This window comes from Chiloscyllium punctatum, chromosome 12, assembly GCF_047496795.1.
Source record: "Chiloscyllium punctatum isolate Juve2018m chromosome 12, sChiPun1.3, whole genome shotgun sequence".
Taxonomy (NCBI): domain Eukaryota; kingdom Metazoa; phylum Chordata; class Chondrichthyes; order Orectolobiformes; family Hemiscylliidae; genus Chiloscyllium; species Chiloscyllium punctatum.
The window spans coordinates 10,548,090-10,561,286 of NC_092750.1; the positions used below are offsets into that span (position 1 = coordinate 10,548,090).

Genomic DNA, 13,197 nt, shown 5'->3' on the forward strand with positions numbered 1-13,197 from the left:
ACGCTGACATGCGCATGGCCGCCTGACTTTAGGTTGATTTGAGCGTTCCAGAGGCGCGCCTTGGGAAATCGCTTTGGACTGTTCCTTGTTTTCGACACAAGCGGTCACTTCAGAAGTGATTGTGCAGAATGACGATGGAAAAGTATTCACAAACAGAGTCGGTGGTGTAAACAGGCAGTGACTTACATGCCGCTTTGGAGATGGTTGCGGAGAACTTGGGAATCCTCAAGCCTGCAGAGTAAGAACTGATGGTTTTCACAGTGGACGGACTGAAGCCGGAGCAGAGGCGATGAGTTCAAATTGTTCCGGTGCGTCGGCTCGCTCGCAAAGCAGCTTAGACCGATACTGACCGTTTGCAGACGGATGGCATCACGTGCAGCAGTTCGAGAGCTAGAGGAGAGATGGGGTGAAGCTGGCGAGAGATGTTGACGGTGAACGGAGCACGACGTGGAACTTGTCGAGGACTGGAGGGACCAGTTCCTGGTTGTGCATTCGACGAGCGAGTCGACCAGAGCCAAGCTGTCAACTTCAGAAATGATTGTGCAGAATCAACGACAGTGTCGATATAGACGGCATAAAGAGGCAGCGGCTGAAGCCAACTGTCCGGCGAGAAAACAGGCTGGGAAATTTTGCCGGAAGGAGTCGATGTCGTGAGGAGATTTGGAACAAAAACGCAGGGCAAATCCCAAGTGAATGTGGCAGCGAGCAAAGTGCTGCAGCGTGCCGAGCTGGCTGCTGCTGCCGAAATAGCTCAGTTGGGAGAGCGTTAGACTGAAGATCTAAAGGTCCCCGGTTCAATCCCGGGTTTCGGCAGGTGCAGAGTCGCTCGCGCGCTCCGTCCTTCGTTTAACTGCGACGGAGGCGAGTGAATGAAGGTGAAGCTCTGCACCTGGTCTTGCTGGCGCGAGGGTGGTTTGCATTGCCTCTCACCCTCCTCCTGCAGCCATTCGATGCCTTTTGCTTCCAGTCTCATGGCACATTTCTTCTGATTGGCTGCGTAAGGAGCATTCCAAAACAGTCAAATAATCAAATCGACAAACCCTCAATCCTGCACCAATTCCAATTCTCCGACTCTTCATTGACCAACATCTGCGAACGCACAAAACACTCTTTGAGTCAGCGACGCGTCCATGCTGGCCTTTGCACTCTCTCTCTCTCTATCAAACACTCCCTCGCTCGTAAGCTTGCTGACGGCCAGCTGTTCCAGCTTGCAAAAACCGGTGATCCCTGATCGCAATGGAAAAGTTGCAGGAGAGACGCTGACATGCGCATGGCCGCCTGACTTTAGGTTGATTTGAGCGTTCCAGAGGCGCGCCTTGGGAAATCGCTTTGGACTGTTCCTTGTTTTCGACACAAGCGGTCACTTCAGAAGTGATTGTGCAGAATGACGATGGAAAAGTATTCACAAACAGAGTCGGTGGTGTAAACAGGCAGTGACTTACATGCCGCTTTGGAGATGGTTGCGGAGAACTTGGGAATCCTCAAGCCTGCAGAGTAAGAACTGATGGTTTTCACAGTGGACGGACTGAAGCCGGAGCAGAGGCGATGAGTTCAAATTGTTCCGGTGCGTCGGCTCGCTCGCAAAGCAGCTTAGACCGATACTGACCGTTTGCAGACGGATGGCATCACGTGCAGCAGTTCGAGAGCTAGAGGAGAGATGGGGTGAAGCTGGCGAGAGATGTTGACGGTGAACGGAGCACGACGTGGAACTTGTCGAGGACTGGAGGGACCAGTTCCTGGTTGTGCATTCGACGAGCGAGTCGACCAGAGCCAAGCTGTCAACTTCAGAAATGATTGTGCAGAATCAACGACAGTGTCGATATAGACGGCATAAAGAGGCAGCGGCTGAAGCCAACTGTCCGGCGAGAAAACAGGCTGGGAAATTTTGCCGGAAGGAGTCGATGTCGTGAGGAGATTTGGAACAAAAACGCAGGGCAAATCCCAAGTGAATGTGGCGGCGAGCAAAGTGCTGCAGCGTGCCGAGCGGGCTGCAGCTGCCGAAATAGCTCAGTTGGGAGAGCGTTAGACTGAAGATCTAAAGGTCCCCGGTTCAATCCCGGGTTTCGGCAGGTGCAGAGTCGCTCGCGCGCTCCGTCCTTCGTTTAACTGCGACGGAGGCGAGTGAATGAAGGTGAAGCTCTGCACCTGGTCTTGCTGGCGCGAGGGTGGTTTGCATTGCCTCTCACCCTCCTCCTGCAGCCATTCGATGCCTTTTGCTTCCAGTCTCATGGCACATTTCTTCTGATTGGCTGCGTAAGGAGCATTCCAAAACAGTCAAATAATCAAATCGACAAACCCTCAATCCTGCACCAATTCCAATTCTCCGACTCTTCATTGACCAACATCTGCGAACGCACAAAACACTCTTTGAGTCAGCGACGCGTCCATGCTGGCCTTTGCACTCTCTCTCTCTCTATCAAACACTCCCTCGCTCGTAAGCTTGCTGACGGCCAGCTGTTCCAGCTTGCAAAAACCGGTGATCCCTGATCGCAATGGAAAAGTTGCAGGAGAGACGCTGACATGCGCATGGCCGCCTGACTTTAGGTTGATTTGAGCGTTCCAGAGGCGCGCCTTGGGAAATCGCTTTGGACTGTTCCTTGTTTTCGACACAAGCGGTCACTTCAGAAGTGATTGTGCAGAATGACGATGGAAAAGTATTCACAAACAGAGTCGGTGGTGTAAACAGGCAGTGACTTACATGCCGCTTTGGAGATGGTTGCGGAGAACTTGGGAATCCTCAAGCCTGCAGAGTAAGAACTGATGGTTTTCACAGTGGACGGACTGAAGCCGGAGCAGAGGCGATGAGTTCAAATTGTTCCGGTGCGTCGGCTCGCTCGCAAAGCAGCTTAGACCGATACTGACCGTTTGCAGACGGATGGCATCACGTGCAGCAGTTCGAGAGCTAGAGGAGAGATGGGGTGAAGCTGGCGAGAGATGTTGACGGTGAACGGAGCACGACGTGGAACTTGTCGAGGACTGGAGGGACCAGTTCCTGGTTGTGCATTCGACGAGCGAGTCGACCAGAGCCAAGCTGTCAACTTCAGAAATGATTGTGCAGAATCAACGACAGTGTCGATATAGACGGCATAAAGAGGCAGCGGCTGAAGCCAACTGTCCGGCGAGAAAACAGGCTGGGAAATTTTGCCGGAAGGAGTCGATGTCGTGAGGAGATTTGGAACAAAAACGCAGGGCAAATCCCAAGTGAATGTGGCAGCGAGCAAAGTGCTGCAGCGTGCCGAGCTGGCTGCTGCTGCCGAAATAGCTCAGTTGGGAGAGCGTTAGACTGAAGATCTAAAGGTCCCCGGTTCAATCCCGGGTTTCGGCAGGTGCAGAGTCGCTCGCGCGCTCCGTCCTTCGTTTAACTGCGACGGAGGCGAGTGAATGAAGGTGAAGCTCTGCACCTGGTCTTGCTGGCGCGAGGGTGGTTTGCATTGCCTCTCACCCTCCTCCTGCAGCCATTCGATGCCTTTTGCTTCCAGTCTCATGGCACATTTCTTCTGATTGGCTGCGTAAGGAGCATTCCAAAACAGTCAAATAATCAAATCGACAAACCCTCAATCCTGCACCAATTCCAATTCTCCGACTCTTCATTGACCAACATCTGCGAACGCACAAAACACTCTTTGAGTCAGCGACGCGTCCATGCTGGCCTTTGCACTCTCTCTCTCTCTATCAAACACTCCCTCGCTCGTAAGCTTGCTGACGGCCAGCTGTTCCAGCTTGCAAAAACCGGTGATCCCTGATCGCAATGGAAAAGTTGCAGGAGAGACGCTGACATGCGCATGGCCGCCTGACTTTAGGTTGATTTGAGCGTTCCAGAGGCGCGCCTTGGGAAATCGCTTTGGACTGTTCCTTGTTTTCGACACAAGCTGTCACTTCAGAAGTGATTGTGCAGAATGACGATGGAAAAGTATTCACAAACAGAGTCGGTGGTGTAAACAGGCAGTGACTTACATGCCGCTTTGGAGATGGTTGCGGAGAACTTGGGAATCCTCAAGCCTGCAGAGTAAGAACTGATGGTTTTCACAGTGGACGGACTGAAGCCGGAGCAGAGGCGATGAGTTCAAATTGTTCCGGTGCGTCGGCTCGCTCGCAAAGCAGCTTAGACCGATACTGACCGTTTGCAGACGGATGGCATCACGTGCAGCAGTTCGAGAGCTAGAGGAGAGATGGGGTGAAGCTGGCGAGAGATGTTGACGGTGAACGGAGCACGACGTGGAACTTGTCGAGGACTGGAGGGACCAGTTCCTGGTTGTGCATTCGACGAGCGAGTCGACCAGAGCCAAGCTGTCAACTTCAGAAATGATTGTGCAGAATCAACGACAGTGTCGATATAGACGGCATAAAGAGGCAGCGGCTGAAGCCAACTGTCCGGCGAGAAAACAGGCTGGGAAATTTTGCCGGAAGGAGTCGATGTCGTGAGGAGATTTGGAACAAAAACGCAGGGCAAATCCCAAGTGAATGTGGCGGCGAGCAAAGTGCTGCAGCGTGCCGAGCGGGCTGCAGCTGCCGAAATAGCTCAGTTGGGAGAGCGTTAGACTGAAGATCTAAAGGTCCCCGGTTCAATCCCGGGTTTCGGCAGGTGCAGAGTCGCTCGCGCGCTCCGTCCTTCGTTTAACTGCGACGGAGGCGAGTGAATGAAGGTGAAGCTCTGCACCTGGTCTTGCTGGCGCGAGGGTGGTTTGCATTGCCTCTCACCCTCCTCCTGCAGCCATTCGATGCCTTTTGCTTCCAGTCTCATGGCACATTTCTTCTGATTGGCTGCGTAAGGAGCATTCCAAAACAGTCAAATAATCAAATCGACAAACCCTCAATCCTGCACCAATTCCAATTCTCCGACTCTTCATTGACCAACATCTGCGAACGCACAAAACACTCTTTGAGTCAGCGACGCGTCCATGCTGGCCTTTGCACTCTCTCTCTCTCTATCAAACACTCCCTCGCTCGTAAGCTTGCTGACGGCCAGCTGTTCCAGCTTGCAAAAACCGGTGATCCCTGATCGCAATGGAAAAGTTGCAGGAGAGACGCTGACATGCGCATGGCCGCCTGACTTTAGGTTGATTTGAGCGTTCCAGAGGCGCGCCTTGGGAAATCGCTTTGGACTGTTCCTTGTTTTCGACACAAGCGGTCACTTCAGAAGTGATTGTGCAGAATGACGATGGAAAAGTATTCACAAACAGAGTCGGTGGTGTAAACAGGCAGTGACTTACATGCCGCTTTGGAGATGGTTGCGGAGAACTTGGGAATCCTCAAGCCTGCAGAGTAAGAACTGATGGTTTTCACAGTGGACGGACTGAAGCCGGAGCAGAGGCGATGAGTTCAAATTGTTCCGGTGCGTCGGCTCGCTCGCAAAGCAGCTTAGACCGATACTGACCGTTTGCAGACGGATGGCATCACGTGCAGCAGTTCGAGAGCTAGAGGAGAGATGGGGTGAAGCTGGCGAGAGATGTTGACGGTGAACGGAGCACGACGTGGAACTTGTCGAGGACTGGAGTGACCAGTTCCTGGTTGTGCATTCGACGAGCGAGTCGACCAGAGCCAAGCTGTCAACTTCAGAAATGATTGTGCAGAATCAACGACAGTGTCGATATAGACGGCATAAAGAGGCAGCGGCTGAAGCCAACTATCCGGCGAGAAAACAGGCTGGGAAATTTTGCCGGAAGGAGTCGATGTCGTGAGGAGATTTGGAACAAAAACGCAGGGCAAATCCCAAGTGAATGTGGCAGCGAGCAAAGTGCTGCAGCGTGCCGAGCTGGCTGCAGCTGCCGAAATAGCTCAGTTGGGAGAGCGTTAGACTGAAGATCTAAAGGTCCCCGGTTCAATCCCGGGTTTTGGCAGGTGCAGAGTCGCTCGCGCGCTCCGTCCTTCGTTTAACTGCGACGGAGGCGAGTGAATGAAGGTGAAGCTCTGCACCTGGTCTTGCTGGCGCGAGGGTGGTTTGCATTGCCTCTCACCCTCCTCCTGCAGCCATTCGATGCCTTTTGCTTCCAGTCTCATGGCACATTTCTTCTGATTGGCTGCGTAAGGAGCATTCCAAAACAGTCAAATAATCAAATCGACAAACCCTCAATCCTGCACCAATTCCAATTCTCCGACTCTTCATTGACCAACATCTGCGAACGCACAAAACACTCTTTGAGTCAGCGACGCGTCCATGCTGGCCTTTGCACTCTCTCTCTCTCTATCAAACACTCCCTCGCTCGTAAGCTTGCTGACGGCCAGCTGTTCCAGCTTGCAAAAACCGGTGATCCCTGATCGCAATGGAAAAGTTGCAGGAGAGACGCTGACATGCGCATGGCCGCCTGACTTTAGGTTGATTTGAGCGTTCCAGAGGCGCGCCTTGGGAAATCGCTTTGGACTGTTCCTTGTTTTCGACACAAGCGGTCACTTCAGAAGTGATTGTGCAGAATGACGATGGAAAAGTATTCACAAACAGAGTCGGTGGTGTAAACAGGCAGTGACTTACATGCCGCTTTGGAGATGGTTGCGGAGAACTTGGGAATCCTCAAGCCTGCAGAGTAAGAACTGATGGTTTTCACAGTGGACGGACTGAAGCCGGAGCAGAGGCGATGAGTTCAAATTGTTCCGGTGCGTCGGCTCGCTCGCAAAGCAGCTTAGACCGATACTGACCGTTTGCAGACGGATGGCATCACGTGCAGCAGTTCGAGAGCTAGAGGAGAGATGGGGTGAAGCTGGCGAGAGATGTTGACGGTGAACGGAGCACGACGTGGAACTTGTCGAGGACTGGAGGGACCAGTTCCTGGTTGTGCATTCGACGAGCGAGTCGACCAGAGCCAAGCTGTCAACTTCAGAAATGATTGTGCAGAATCAACGACAGTGTCGATATAGACGGCATAAAGAGGCAGCGGCTGAAGCCAACTGTCCGGCGAGAAAACAGGCTGGGAAATTTTGCCGGAAGGAGTCGATGTCGTGAGGAGATTTGGAACAAAAACGCAGGGCAAATCCCAAGTGAATGTGGCAGCGAGCAAAGTGCTGCAGCGTGCCGAGCTGGCTGCAGCTGCCGAAATAGCTCAGTTGGGAGAGCGTTAGACTGAAGATCTAAAGGTCCCCGGTTCAATCCCGGGTTTCGGCAGGTGCAGAGTCGCTCGCGCGCTCCGTCCTTCGTTTAACTGCGACGGAGGCGAGTGAATGAAGGTGAAGCTCTGCACCTGGTCTTGCTGGCGCGAGGGTGGTTTGCATTGCCTCTCACCCTCCTCCTGCAGCCATTCGATGCCTTTTGCTTCCAGTCTCATGGCACATTTCTTCTGATTGGCTGCGTAAGGAGCATTCCAAAACAGTCAAATAATCAAATCGACAAACCCTCAATCCTGCACCAATTCCAATTCTCCGACTCTTCATTGACCAACATCTGCGAACGCACAAAACACTCTTTGAGTCAGCGACGCGTCCATGCTGGCCTTTGCACTCTCTCTCTCTCTATCAAACACTCCCTCGCTCGTAAGCTTGCTGACGGCCAGCTGTTCCAGCTTGCAAAAACCGGTGATCCCTGATCGCAATGGAAAAGTTGCAGGAGAGACGCTGACATGCGCATGGCCGCCTGACTTTAGGTTGATTTGAGCGTTCCAGAGGCGCGCCTTGGGAAATCGCTTTGGACTGTTCCTTGTTTTCGACACAAGCGGTCACTTCAGAAGTGATTGTGCAGAATGACGATGGAAAAGTATTCACAAACAGAGTCGGTGGTGTAAACAGGCAGTGACTTACATGCCGCTTTGGAGATGGTTGCGGAGAACTTGGGAATCCTCAAGCCTGCAGAGTAAGAACTGATGGTTTTCACAGTGGACGGACTGAAGCCGGAGCAGAGGCGATGAGTTCAAATTGTTCCGGTGCGTCGGCTCGCTCGCAAAGCAGCTTAGACCGATACTGACCGTTTGCAGACGGATGGCATCACGTGCAGCAGTTCGAGAGCTAGAGGAGAGATGGGGTGAAGCTGGCGAGAGATGTTGACGGTGAACGGAGCACGACGTGGAACTTGTCGAGGACTGGAGTGACCAGTTCCTGGTTGTGCATTCGACGAGCGAGTCGACCAGAGCCAAGCTGTCAACTTCAGAAATGATTGTGCAGAATCAACGACAGTGTCGATATAGACGGCATAAAGAGGCAGCGGCTGAAGCCAACTGTCCGGCGAGAAAACAGGCTGGGAAATTTTGCCGGAAGGAGTCGATGTCGTGAGGAGATTTGGAACAAAAACGCAGGGCAAATCCCAAGTGAATGTGGCAGCGAGCAAAGTGCTGCAGCGTGCCGAGCTGGCTGCAGCTGCCGAAATAGCTCAGTTGGGAGAGCGTTAGACTGAAGATCTAAAGGTCCCCGGTTCAATCCCGGGTTTCGGCAGGTGCAGAGTCGCTCGCGCGCTCCGTCCTTCGTTTAACTGCGACGGAGGCGAGTGAATGAAGGTGAAGCTCTGCACCTGGTCTTGCTGGCGCGAGGGTGGTTTGCATTGCCTCTCACCCTCCTCCTGCAGCCATTCGATGCCTTTTGCTTCCAGTCTCATGGCACATTTCTTCTGATTGGCTGCGTAAGGAGCATTCCAAAACAGTCAAATAATCAAATCGACAAACCCTCAATCCTGCACCAATTCCAATTCTCCGACTCTTCATTGACCAACATCTGCGAACGCACAAAACACTCTTTGAGTCAGCGACGCGTCCATGCTGGCCTTTGCACTCTCTCTCTCTCTATCAAACACTCCCTCGCTCGTAAGCTTGCTGACGGCCAGCTGTTCCAGCTTGCAAAAACCGGTGATCCCTGATCGCAATGGAAAAGTTGCAGGAGAGACGCTGACATGCGCATGGCCGCCTGACTTTAGGTTGATTTGAGCGTTCCAGAGGCGCGCCTTGGGAAATCGCTTTGGACTGTTCCTTGTTTTCGACACAAGCGGTCACTTCAGAAGTGATTGTGCAGAATGACGATGGAAAAGTATTCACAAACAGAGTCGGTGGTGTAAACAGGCAGTGACTTACATGCCGCTTTGGAGATGGTTGCGGAGAACTTGGGAATCCTCAAGCCTGCAGAGTAAGAACTGATGGTTTTCACAGTGGACGGACTGAAGCCGGAGCAGAGGCGATGAGTTCAAATTGTTCCGGTGCGTCGGCTCGCTCGCAAAGCAGCTTAGACCGATACTGACCGTTTGCAGACGGATGGCATCACGTGCAGCAGTTCGAGAGCTAGAGGAGAGATGGGGTGAAGCTGGCGAGAGATGTTGACGGTGAACGGAGCACGACGTGGAACTTGTCGAGGACTGGAGGGACCAGTTCCTGGTTGTGCATTCGACGAGCGAGTCGACCAGAGCCAAGCTGTCAACTTCAGAAATGATTGTGCAGAATCAACGACAGTGTCGATATAGACGGCATAAAGAGGCAGCGGCTGAAGCCAACTGTCCGGCGAGAAAACAGGCTGGGAAATTTTGCCGGAAGGAGTCGATGTCGTGAGGAGATTTGGAACAAAAACGCAGGGCAAATCCCAAGTGAATGTGGTAGCGAGCAAAGTGCTGCAGCGTGCCGAGCTGGCTGCAGCTGCCGAAATAGCTCAGTTGGGAGAGCGTTAGACTGAAGATCTAAAGGTCCCCGGTTCAATCCCGGGTTTCGGCAGGTGCAGAGTCGCTCGCGCGCTCCGTCCTTCGTTTAACTGCGACGGAGGCGAGTGAATGAAGGTGAAGCTCTGCACCTGGTCTTGCTGGCGCGAGGGTGGTTTGCATTGCCTCTCACCCTCCTCCTGCAGCCATTCGATGCCTTTTGCTTCCAGTCTCATGGCACATTTCTTCTGATTGGCTGCGTAAGGAGCATTCCAAAACAGTCAAATAATCAAATCGACAAACCCTCAATCCTGCACCAATTCCAATTCTCCGACTCTTCATTGACCAACATCTGCGAACGCACAAAACACTCTTTGAGTCAGCGACGCGTCCATGCTGGCCTTTGCACTCTCTCTCTCTCTATCAAACACTCCCTCGCTCGTAAGCTTGCTGACGGCCAGCTGTTCCAGCTTGCAAAAACCGGTGATCCCTGATCGCAATGGAAAAGTTGCAGGAGAGACGCTGACATGCGCATGGCCGCCTGACTTTAGGTTGATTTGAGCGTTCCAGAGGCGCGCCTTGGGAAATCGCTTTGGACTGTTCCTTGTTTTCGACACAAGCGGTCACTTCAGAAGTGATTGTGCAGAATGACGATGGAAAAGTATTCACAAACAGAGTCGGTGGTGTAAACAGGCAGTGACTTACATGCCGCTTTGGAGATGGTTGCGGAGAACTTGGGAATCCTCAAGCCTGCAGAGTAAGAACTGATGGTTTTCACAGTGGACGGACTGAAGCCGGAGCAGAGGCGATGAGTTCAAATTGTTCCGGTGCGTCGGCTCGCTCGCAAAGCAGCTTAGACCGATACTGACCGTTTGCAGACGGATGGCATCACGTGCAGCAGTTCGAGAGCTAGAGGAGAGATGGGGTGAAGCTGGCGAGAGATGTTGACGGTGAACGGAGCACGACGTGGAACTTGTCGAGGACTGGAGTGACCAGTTCCTGGTTGTGCATTCGACGAGCGAGTCGACCAGAGCCAAGCTGTCAACTTCAGAAATGATTGTGCAGAATCAACGACAGTGTCGATATAGACGGCATAAAGAGGCAGCGGCTGAAGCCAACTGTCCGGCGAGAAAACAGGCTGGGAAATTTTGCCGGAAGGAGTCGATGTCGTGAGGAGATTTGGAACAAAAACGCAGGGCAAATCCCAAGTGAATGTGGCAGCGAGCAAAGTGCTGCAGCGTGCCGAGCTGGCTGCAGCTGCCGAAATAGCTCAGTTGGGAGAGCGTTAGACTGAAGATCTAAAGGTCCCCGGTTCAATCCCGGGTTTCGGCAGGTGCAGAGTCGCTCGCGCGCTCCGTCCTTCGTTTAACTGCGACGGAGGCGAGTGAATGAAGGTGAAGCTCTGCACCTGGTCTTGCTGGCGCGAGGGTGGTTTGCATTGCCTCTCACCCTCCTCCTGCAGCCATTCGATGCCTTTTGCTTCCAGTCTCATGGCACATTTCTTCTGATTGGCTGCGTAAGGAGCATTCCAAAACAGTCAAATAATCAAATCGACAAACCCTCAATCCTGCACCAATTCCAATTCTCCGACTCTTCATTGACCAACATCTGCGAACGCACAAAACACTCTTTGAGTCAGCGACGCGTCCATGCTGGCCTTTGCACTCTCTCTCTCTCTATCAAACACTCCCTCGCTCGTAAGCTTGCTGACGGCCAGCTGTTCCAGCTTGCAAAAACCGGTGATCCCTGATCGCAATGGAAAAGTTGCAGGAGAGACGCTGACATGCGCATGGCCGCCTGACTTTAGGTTGATTTGAGCGTTCCAGAGGCGCGCCTTGGGAAATCGCTTTGGACTGTTCCTTGTTTTCGACACAAGCGGTCACTTCAGAAGTGATTGTGCAGAATGACGATGGAAAAGTATTCACAAACAGAGTCGGTGGTGTAAACAGGCAGTGACTTACATGCCGCTTTGGAGATGGTTGCGGAGAACTTGGGAATCCTCAAGCCTGCAGAGTAAGAACTGATGGTTTTCACAGTGGACGGACTGAAGCCGGAGCAGAGGCGATGAGTTCAAATTGTTCCGGTGCGTCGGCTCGCTCGCAAAGCAGCTTAGACCGATACTGACCGTTTGCAGACGGATGGCATCACGTGCAGCAGTTCGAGAGCTAGAGGAGAGATGGGGTGAAGCTGGCGAGAGATGTTGACGGTGAACGGAGCACGACGTGGAACTTGTCGAGGACTGGAGGGACCAGTTCCTGGTTGTGCATTCGACGAGCGAGTCGACCAGAGCCAAGCTGTCAACTTCAGAAATGATTGTGCAGAATCAACGACAGTGTCGATATAGACGGCATAAAGAGGCAGCGGCTGAAGCCAACTGTCCGGCGAGAAAACAGGCTGGGAAATTTTGCCGGAAGGAGTCGATGTCGTGAGGAGATTTGGAACAAAAACGCAGGGCAAATCCCAAGTGAATGTGGCAGCGAGCAAAGTGCTGCAGCGTGCCGAGCTGGCTGCTGCTGCCGAAATAGCTCAGTTGGGAGAGCGTTAGACTGAAGATCTAAAGGTCCCCGGTTCAATCCCGGGTTTCGGCAGGTGCAGAGTCGCTCGCGCGCTCCGTCCTTCGTTTAACTGCGACGGAGGCGAGTGAATGAAGGTGAAGCTCTGCACCTGGTCTTGCTGGCGCGAGGGTGGTTTGCATTGCCTCTCACCCTCCTCCTGCAGCCATTCGATGCCTTTTGCTTCCAGTCTCATGGCACATTTCTTCTGATTGGCTGCGTAAGGAGCATTCCAAAACAGTCAAATAATCAAATCGACAAACCCTCAATCCTGCACCAATTCCAATTCTCCGACTCTTCATTGACCAACATCTGCGAACGCACAAAACACTCTTTGAGTCAGCGACGCGTCCATGCTGGCCTTTGCACTCTCTCTCTCTCTATCAAACACTCCCTCGCTCGTAAGCTTGCTGACGGCCAGCTGTTCCAGCTTGCAAAAACCGGTGATCCCTGATCGCAATGGAAAAGTTGCAGGAGAGACGCTGACATGCGCATGGCCGCCTGACTTTAGGTTGATTTGAGCGTTCCAGAGGCGCGCCTTGGGAAATCGCTTTGGACTGTTCCTTGTTTTCGACACAAGCGGTCACTTCAGAAGTGATTGTGCAGAATGACGATGGAAAAGTATTCACAAACAGAGTCGGTGGTGTAAACAGGCAGTGACTTACATGCCGCTTTGGAGATGGTTGCGGAGAACTTGGGAATCCTCAAGCCTGCAGAGTAAGAACTGATGGTTTTCACAGTGGACGGACTGAAGCCGGAGCAGAGGCGATGAGTTCAAATTGTTCCGGTGCGTCGGCTCGCTCGCAAAGCAGCTTAGACCGATACTGACCGTTTGCAGACGGATGGCATCACGTGCAGCAGTTCGAGAGCTAGAGGAGAGATGGGGTGAAGCTGGCGAGAGATGTTGACGGTGAACGGAGCACGACGTGGAACTTGTCGAGGACTGGAGGGACCAGTTCCTGGTTGTGCATTCGACGAGCGAGTCGACCAGAGCCAAGCTGTCAACTTCAGAAATGATTGTGCAGAATCAACGACAGTGTCGATATAGACGGCATAAAGAGGCAGCGGCTGAAGCCAACTGTCCGGCGAGAAAACAGGCTGGGAAATTTTGCCGGA

General features: G+C 52.8%; 10 non-coding genes across 10 annotated transcripts; all 10 read left to right on the plus strand.

Annotated features, from left to right (window-relative positions):
* Window positions 1-740: 740 nt before the first annotated feature.
* trnaf-gaa (transfer RNA phenylalanine (anticodon GAA)) lies at window positions 741-813 on the plus strand. The gene has a single exon. It is a non-coding gene; the product is annotated as a tRNA-Phe (tRNA).
* A 1,183-nt stretch (window positions 814-1,996) lies between these two features.
* trnaf-gaa (transfer RNA phenylalanine (anticodon GAA)) lies at window positions 1,997-2,069 on the plus strand. Its single transcript has one exon. It is a non-coding gene; the product is annotated as a tRNA-Phe (tRNA).
* Window positions 2,070-3,252: 1,183 nt separating this feature from the next.
* trnaf-gaa (transfer RNA phenylalanine (anticodon GAA)) lies at window positions 3,253-3,325 on the plus strand. Its single transcript has one exon. It is a non-coding gene; the product is annotated as a tRNA-Phe (tRNA).
* A 1,183-nt stretch (window positions 3,326-4,508) lies between these two features.
* On the plus strand, window positions 4,509-4,581 carry trnaf-gaa (transfer RNA phenylalanine (anticodon GAA)). The gene has a single exon. It is a non-coding gene; the product is annotated as a tRNA-Phe (tRNA).
* A 1,183-nt stretch (window positions 4,582-5,764) lies between these two features.
* On the plus strand, window positions 5,765-5,837 carry trnaf-gaa (transfer RNA phenylalanine (anticodon GAA)). Its single transcript has one exon. It is a non-coding gene; the product is annotated as a tRNA-Phe (tRNA).
* Window positions 5,838-7,020: 1,183 nt separating this feature from the next.
* On the plus strand, window positions 7,021-7,093 carry trnaf-gaa (transfer RNA phenylalanine (anticodon GAA)). The gene has a single exon. It is a non-coding gene; the product is annotated as a tRNA-Phe (tRNA).
* A 1,183-nt stretch (window positions 7,094-8,276) lies between these two features.
* On the plus strand, window positions 8,277-8,349 carry trnaf-gaa (transfer RNA phenylalanine (anticodon GAA)). Its single transcript has one exon. It is a non-coding gene; the product is annotated as a tRNA-Phe (tRNA).
* A 1,183-nt stretch (window positions 8,350-9,532) lies between these two features.
* trnaf-gaa (transfer RNA phenylalanine (anticodon GAA)) lies at window positions 9,533-9,605 on the plus strand. Its single transcript has one exon. It is a non-coding gene; the product is annotated as a tRNA-Phe (tRNA).
* Window positions 9,606-10,788: 1,183 nt separating this feature from the next.
* trnaf-gaa (transfer RNA phenylalanine (anticodon GAA)) lies at window positions 10,789-10,861 on the plus strand. Its single transcript has one exon. It is a non-coding gene; the product is annotated as a tRNA-Phe (tRNA).
* Window positions 10,862-12,044: 1,183 nt separating this feature from the next.
* On the plus strand, window positions 12,045-12,117 carry trnaf-gaa (transfer RNA phenylalanine (anticodon GAA)). The gene has a single exon. It is a non-coding gene; the product is annotated as a tRNA-Phe (tRNA).
* The last annotated feature ends 1,080 nt before the right edge of the window (window positions 12,118-13,197 follow it).